We start from the raw sequence: 7,705 nt of genomic DNA, 5'->3' as shown, positions 1-7,705 counted from the left end.
ATAAACAAGGAGAGCAGTACCCGTCAAAAGGAGATATCTCTTGTTTTCTTATATATTTTGGTTAAATTCACATTTGGATTTATATTCTAGTATGGCATGTTTATTTTCTGAAAAATTAAGTATTACACGTTAAAATATAGGTTTTTTTACATATACACAAGTTTAAAAATATTTTTGCAAAATTAACAAAGATGCGTTTTGCAACTTTGCAATCATGCCGACAACTCGGTTTTTTTAAAATAATTGTAAAAATACGTTTTGCAACTTTATAATCGCACACGTAACTTTGAATTTTTTTTCTCAAAAGTTGATTTTTAAGTTGATTCGGGTTATATCTGTTGCGTTTCTAAAATTAAATGTGGGTCGCGCAAATGTAATCATATAATTAACTAAATGCAACTTTGACATTTTTTCAAAACTAAACTCAATTGAATTTTACGCAACTTTGAAAACAACAAGCAACTTTAACAATGACCCGGATCAAATTTTATATGGCATCATGTTAAATGGCTTATATGTATAATCCAAAACTCCTGAATACTTATATTATCTTTATATTTCAAACAACAAGCAACAAAATCAAACTAAAAAAATTCATTAATAATTTAAATCAACCAAAATCCCCGTCAAACTCACCGGATCAACACACATTTAACATAAATAATTCAATTCATTTGATCGAAATCGAAATTCTCAACTCCAAGGTTGCATCGTGATGACGGAAAATTAACCACAAATATATATATACACACACGGAGAGAGAGAAACATGCACAAATATGTGAATATGTATATATGGAGAAAGTATAAGATGAAAAAGATAAAGAAAATTGCTAGAGGGGGATAGAAGAAATTAAAGGGACAAGAAGGAGAGCAATACTAATATCATAAAATTATTTACTATTTGGGAAATATCATAGATTTACAATTAGGTCTAACACGTCAGAACACTTATTTTTTCTCAACTTATTATAGTTTAAAATTTCATATTTTATATTATCAACCATCATCAATGTTCAATATCGTTAATAATTATTATCAATATTTGCTAGTTTCGGACTACACGGATATATAAAAGAAATCGTTATAAAATAAACTAGACTGTCATAAAGAAAAAAGCACAAATTAACAAGAAATGTTATTTGTTTCTTTTACAATAAAATCAAAAGGCGAAAGCCCGGACTACCCATTATTGGCCAGCATCACCCGTAATACCTACAAATAAAAAGCGGTGCCCTTATTCATTACTATATATGCCGACAGTAAACCAATTAGTTACGTCACAGTAATAGGAGTATTAATCGGACACGTTGTATTATAAAGCGTATTATCCAAATACGCAAGAAAGGCACACCAAACCGGGACACAAATACGCGGAATAGAAAGGTGTATCTACCAGGAATTTCAGTATACAAGGCGCAACAAGTGGATGCTCTTCGAGACATTCACACACATACAATCTTTATAGCTAGTAATTTGAGCAATGGAAATGGAAGACCAACATCATCCCCAGCACATACACGATACCATTATCAGCCACCCGTATCAAATAATTGATGTGCATAACATATGCCAAAATGGAACTCCAAAAATCTATCATGCCATAACTGATGAGGTGTGGGAACGGAGCTACATAAGAATTATGAGGTGTGAAGTGCTTTACCAGACCTAAATATTCTTTTCATGTGAAATCTATATACATTGATACGCCACTTGTAACATTAGATGGGTATTTCAGACACCAAACTTAAAATCAGGTATTTTGGGAGGATGAAACTTTAAAATTAGGTGTTCTGGGCAATATTTCAAAATCAAACCAAAACTTAAAACTTTATTGAAAAACAACATAAAATAATTTTTGCTTTCATTCAACAAAATACAAATATTATGAAAAGTTATATTCTCGCTTGTTAATACGAGTTCAAATTTTAAACTTCAAATTTAATTATATTTGATTATTGAATTGAAAATCTGAATGTTAACATCTAAATTTCTCAAACCCCCATTGTTGTAAAATAAAGATTAGAATGAGAAATGGGCGTAGTTTTAGTTTGCGAGATATAATATATCGAGACTTGAAAAGCGCAATAATAATAATAATAATATTATTATAATTATTATTATTGTTGTTATTATTATTATTAGTATTATACTCACGTTGTATAATAGATCGTGTCATATATTTTTATATTATATGTACAGTATTATTATAACTGTTCATTTTTCATTTTAATGTAGAAGATGAAGATTTTAGTATTTGTGACATAGAGACCTCATTATTGTGTTTTAGATTAAGACATTTGTATTATTCATTTTTATGTTCTAACGATTATTCATTTATAATTTATTATATTCTTATTCCCTAATCGAGTATTATTATTAAGGGATAACAATAATGCACTGTGACTAATGTGCATGTATTTGTCTTTCGTGTCTATGATAAATTGTGAAAAATATTGGGGATGGCAGGGATCGAACCCGAGTGATTTGCCGGCCTGAGATGTGATATCATGTTAATGAACTAGTCACTCCAAAATCTCAAGGTGTTAGAGGAAACACCTTCCCGGTATCTTATATTAGTATTATAAAAAAACACAGACACGTGTAAATGTACATGGTGCTGGATAGACTCAATGTAAGTAACTATATGTTTGTAGGCATAAGTAATTCTCATAGTGATAATGATGTAATGATCCTTGGTCTTAACATTATTATATATTTATACGAAAATTAATTTACCTTGATCATATTAAAAGTTACCCTTGACCGGGTAATAATAAAAGGGTGCTTCCAGTATATTATAATTCTTATGGAAAATCTGAATGATCTAGAAAGAATTTAATCATTTTATTTGAGGAGTGATATTATTAGGCTCTTTTGTGAAGTAGACTATGAAATGCGTCGTGGTGCTCAAATGTTGATTTAATATGATAGTCTACTCATTGATCAGGAAAACATGGATTATATTATGATGAGGATGACACATTACATGCCTCTAGTTTAATCTATAATATGTGGTTAAGTGAATATTACATTGTACATTATTTGCAAAAGGTTTTATCACTCATCGATTTAATTATTATTACATGTGTAACAATGACATATTACTAGATGTCATTGTTGTGCATGACATGTCTTAATATCGTAAGACTAAGTCATATTGACAATTCTAAGATTTAGTTGATTTGTAATTTTTATGTAATCTGTAATGGCATTCCTTGAGTCTGCTAGAATGTTGAAGATTACTAAAATAGAGTATTTTTCAGTAAACAGCCAACAAACTAGGAATAAATCTCTATAAGATCAAGTCTGATCATGCCTCAGAATGAAGATATATAGCTTGGTGAAGAATAATGATGTAGATTGAAAAATGTTCTAAGTCAAATGTCAAGAAGTCACGGGTCAATGAATGTCGAGAAGTATATCGAGAACTACTCAAACTTATCAAGAAGTCAACTCAACTTGTAGATAAGTCATTTTTCTTGTACAAAAGTAATCTCACTTATAGAGAAGTCACGTTGCCTATCGAGAAGTCAAAACACATATAGAGAAGTGGAGATATCGACAAGTCATTTACACATGTAGAGAAATGGAGATATCGACAAGTCATTTACACATGTAGAGAAGTGGAGATATCGACAAGTCATTCTATATCGTGATACAAACATCTCTATACACTTTGAAGATCTCGATAATAACTTCAATTACAGAATATAACTATTATGAAGATTTAAAGTTGTCAGTCAACAAACCGTTTTATCATCAAAATGGAAAGTCTATAAATGCAGCTTGAAGAGTGCAATATCAAGGGCCAAGATGAACTGGACAAAGGAGTGTAGCAGACCGGGGAGATTTTATGCAGATATGCAGCACTTGAAATAGAAATAGACAAAATAGCTTTAGAAATTATGTTAGTCTATATTAGTGCATGACAAAGATGTGTGAAAATGTTTATATTTCCCAATGAAAATGTCATACAACAACTTCTGTATTTACATGTACAACTGAGCTCATTAGAACTACAAATCAGTTAGCAGGTCCCACTAAATCCACCTGGAAATCAGTCTACAGAATCCCCTATTATCGCTCTATCATATCCGATAATATCAGCCTGAATCAAGCCTAATACAATTGATATAAGTTACAGATTTATAACTAATAAATAACAGCTATATACATACTAATCAGCTAGTAAATAACACCTATAATATACAAGAATGATGATTATATTGACAGTGCAATCTATGTAAATTGTGCATGTTAGTCTATAAAACAGGTCACAGGTCCTTTATTCAGTTATAACAAAAATATACTAGATTTTCTTGTACTCTCTCAAGAAGTTGAAGCTAAATTCTAAGACATCAAGAACTTAGATTTGTAGTACAATATATTTGATTTTTAATTAAACAAATCAAGTAAGTTTTAATAATTGACCTTCTGTGTCTTTTACAGTGAATAGATTATCACTACAAATTACTTAGCCTGTTGAGTTCTAGAAAGCCAAAAACATCTAACTTGATTTTCTTGAAAACAAATCACAAAGTTTTTAAGTAAAATTCAAGAATCATATATTAGCCCTTTGTGTACATTTCATACCTAACAATCACTCATTGTTTATCTCCATATATATATGTATTCATGTCCTTCTTGCTTGAATCTGTCCTCTTTTTTTATCATTTAGGTCATTGGTTACCACTACACCGCAATATATACACACACGCATATAGGTTTGAGAAGATTATATTTCGAAACTTTCAAATTTAAAAATATATAAATCAATGCTAGACATTTTTAAATGAAAGTATCATGATTAATGATGAATTATCCACTGTTAAGAAAATGAAAATTTCGACGGTTGGATTTAGATGTTGAATGTAACGTATGTGGGTTATAAGTTGTCGTATGTAGCACGTTTTTTTGCTACGGTATACATATGTATTCATTGGTTCATGATTATGATACTCATGTGTTGGTTAAAGTACACTTCTGCAAATAATTTTTTTGCGATACACTGTTGTCAATGGCGAATTTGGGTCATATGACGCGCTAGTTGTTATTTTGGTATTTTTTTATTAAAAAATAGATTTATTGGACCAATACACTAAAATGACACGGTGAGGTTAAAAACACGAGTAATGACATAAATCTCTTATTTGCAAAATGTTTTACAAAAATAATTAACACTGTTTAAGGTACTTAACAATAATTTACAATGCTTAATTTTAATGATCATATGCAAAAATTGTTATTATTTTTGCCAATTGAAATATAATTTATTTATTTTCAAGTCAGAGAATTTAGGTTTTAACTTTTTTGGTTTATGTCTTATTACTTGTTGCTACCAGTAAAGGAAAAAGAACTGTATATATTTTGGAAAATTATTGAGTTATGTATGAATATCTCATAAAATTATTAAGTTACATAATTTTTTCAAAAAAATTGGCCACCCATTTGACAATCTAGGGGTAAAATAATCGCATATTACTTATGTTATCTCTACTTGTAACATGAGTTTTAAACACGTTCAATAGACACGACCATACCTATAATTCTAATGGGTTTAATTAGGGGTGAACAAAAAATTTCATAACCGTCCAAACCAACCGTTTCAAACCGCCCAAACCGAAATTTAATAGTTTATAACGGTTTGGATCGGTTATGGTTTCATTTTTCCAAAACCCGAAAAATAACGGTTTGGTTTGGATTTATCTTTTATACCGCCCGTTATATCCAAACCACCCGAGTCTATTAAAATATTTTAAATATATATTTTGAGGATACATATATTAGATAAATTATTAATATTTATAATTAATTGAATCCATGATATGTTAAGTGCACTTGAATGTTACATATTGAAGTTAAAATATCCAAATTATTACATAATGAATTTGTTTAGTTGATAATTTATTAACTTATTAAATTTTTTACCTAGTAAATATATGTACATATTTTTCTTAACGGTTTAAACGGAAACCGCCCAACCCGAACCATTATAGTTTGGGTGGTTTGGTTATATCAGTAACAGTTATGGTTACGGTAATGGTTAAGTAAAATGTAAAAGCCGCTAAATTTGGTTTGGATGGTTATGAGCTCTAAACCCGCTCATTTCACCCGATACTCACCCCTAGGTTTAATTGCTCAAGAATTATCTCCAAGATATGAGACCCAATAAATAAAGGATGTGTCACTATGGTCATATGCTTAAGAATAAAAAGGAGACACGATTCTAAATATGGTTTGCATCGTTGAAAACAGAACACGCGACCCTGTCTCAACCCGGGGTTGCATCACACTTATATTACTTAAGTAAAAACAATCTTAATTTTCAAAATAAGAAATGAAGACATGCGATCCTAACCCATATGGATAGTCTCGCAACCTATTACTCTATTCTTTAATGGCTTAAAGACTCATGGTCATGCATTCTGTAATCGCACATGCTCATCTTAGAACAACATCATATGGCATGATCACGCGAGTAGCGTGCTAAGTCCTCTAGGACATATTTAATCTCTCCTTACAATTCCTCTCTGCTCGCAGCTCCATGAAAGGTATGTATATTTTTTATCGACGACCTCCACTGTTCTTGGCCTAGACCTTCGTGAACCTGTTGGAATTATGATTAAAAATTGTAACAGAAATATTAATTAGTTTATTTTGTTTTTAATTTTTCTTAATTTTTAAATTTTTTTAATTGATTAGATTTTATGTGTGGCAGCTAGTAATCAAGTAAATTTGTGGGTGAAGGTAAAAAAATACCCATTTTTGGATGTATTACATCAAAATACCCATTTTGAAAGAATGTGGCTGAAAATACCCATTAAATTACGCATTTCTTAATTGGGTAATGATAATACGTATTTCTGAATTTGGTTTCTCAGAAAATTACAAAGGATATGCATTCACAATTTGGGTATTATATTTGAGATACCCAACTACCAAATGCGTATCATAATTATTATTTTTTGGATACCCATTTGGCAAATGCGTATCTAGTACAAAAAAGGATACTCAATTGGCAAATGCGTATCCCAAACGGTATTTTTATCCATCCGCTTCCAGAATGGGTATTTTCAACCATTTACCCCCAAAATTGATTTTTTAAACATTCTTTCCAAATTGATCTTGTAATAACTCTATATATTTGAGCATTAGAGTGAATAAAATTATAAGTTTCCACCAAATATAATATCTCTCTTTCTCTTGTATCAAAAATAACAACATGGTATCGGGGCTTTAATGGTCTTAAGGGATCTCTGAGTTTGAGTGCATAGTCACGAGTCCTTCTCGCATGAGAGGTTCAACCTTGTGGATGGTTGAATATAAGAGGGAGATTGAACCTTTTGGAAACAACCCAACACTAAATCAAATTAGGATTTTTGAAGACGAGTCATCAAAAGTTTTCGACATAAAGGAGGGTCAAGATGATCCGATAATAAGAGGCACCGTATTTTAGTGTGTCGTAATGATGAGAAGGAAAAAATCACACAAGTAGTCATGAAAAATAATTCATTATAAATCTGTTGGTGAGAATTTCACCATGGAGAGAAGTGTTTCGGAATAGTAATTTTTTAATTTTAGTAAAAAAGTGTATTAAATATGAAATTTGGTGAGAAGTGCACCAACAAAAATGTTTATGGAGAGAAATGCTTCATGGTTATTGATGGAAGTGCACCATGTTTATATTGAGAAGTGCACCATAT

Source organism: Apium graveolens, chromosome 5 (assembly GCF_009905375.1).
Source record: "Apium graveolens cultivar Ventura chromosome 5, ASM990537v1, whole genome shotgun sequence".
Taxonomy (NCBI): Eukaryota; Viridiplantae; Streptophyta; class Magnoliopsida; order Apiales; family Apiaceae; genus Apium; species Apium graveolens.
This window is presented reverse-complemented; position numbering follows the sequence as displayed.